Here is a 1,507-nt window from a genome sequence, read left to right as displayed (position 1 = left end):
CATCTTGCTTTTCCTCCCCCCATTTCTGCTTAGATAATATCCTGAAAGAAAATAGTTGCTCTTAGGATGTTTACTGGGTTGGTCTTCTCCTTCTAAGTCTAATAAGATGGAATGTGATAACGGGATTGTGAATTCTGAAGTTCTCAGGAGTGCAGGAAATGTCAACTTCTGGACAAAGTACTGCGAATAGATACTTTGAAGTATGTAGTCAATCCTTGCTGAAAGGATTAAGATTCCTGATAAGGTCAGCAACTTTTGATTTCTTTTCTACCTAATGTAAATATTGCTCTTGGATAACTTGTCAGATACATCTTTTAAGGGTAGCATGCCAGAGGATGGGGCAAAAGATGCTCTTGAGCACCTCTCCAATAAGGAAAGGTTACATTTGAGGCTCTTTTTTTTTGTTTAAACAGGCATGATAGAGGTTATACTGGGTGTAGAAAAAATACAGTTGACTTGCAGAGTGCACAGGGGTTACACTCCAGGAAGTATGTGTATAACCAAAATCACATATAGTCAAAGCAACCCTGGAACTGCCCCCTTGTGAGCATCTCTACATTTTTGAAGCTGATGCACTGAGCAGACCTCGCCCCCCAAGATCTTGCTTACTGGGCACTGGGAGACTCCTTTGAGATCCCAAAGCGGAAAGTGCTTCTGCACCTTGCAAGTGTTTACTTTGTGCGATTTCCAGTGGCGTGGCGTGGGTTGTCAGCACCCGGGGCAAGGCAAGTAATTTGCGCCCCCTAACCCTAACCCCCAGGTGTTGCGCCCGGTGCGGCCGGCCCTCCCTGCACCCCCCATGCTACGCCACTGGCGATTTCAGCTGGTGGCTGGCCACCAAGATTGTAAAGATCATGCAAGTTAAATGCACGTTAAGTTGCAAGTTGACTAGTTTATTTTTACCCCACCCTTTTCATCTTACGAAGCTGAATGGTGGGAAATTGAGAACACATGTACTGTTTCACACAGCACATAAGTTATCAAATTAGACAGATTCATTAAGGAGAAGGCTATTAATGGCTATGCACTACCTCATTTAGCAGAGACCACATGCCTCTGAAATCCAGTTCTTGGGACACAAAAGCAGGGAGGTGCTCCTTGTCTTTTGTGTGACTTTCCATAAGCAACAGACTGGCCACTGAGAAATTGGGACTTGATTTGGTCAGATGCGGCACGATTCTTCAGCATGGCCCAGGAGCTATCCCCTTCCCAACAATGGCCAGGGCCTGCAGGGAGATGCTTCATGAATTGAACATTAGAACATAAGGGGCTTGAAAAATACCGAGGGACACCCCCCCCCAAAGAAAAGGGACAGAGAAAGAACAAGGGGGAAATACTAGAATAAAAGTAATAATAATAATAATAATAAATTTTATTTATATCCCGCCCTCCCCAGCCGAAGCCGGGCTCAGGGCGGCTAACAACAATCAGTGGAAAAGTAGTGGAAAAGGCGGGGGAAATAGCAAATTAAAACCAGAGCACAAGTCAGATCGAAGACAGCAACATT

Source organism: Podarcis gaigeae, assembly GCF_964106915.1.
Source record: "Podarcis gaigeae genome assembly, chromosome: 13".
NCBI lineage: Eukaryota > Metazoa > Chordata > Lepidosauria > Squamata > Lacertidae > Podarcis > Podarcis gaigeae.
Note: the sequence above shows the minus strand (reverse complement) of the source record.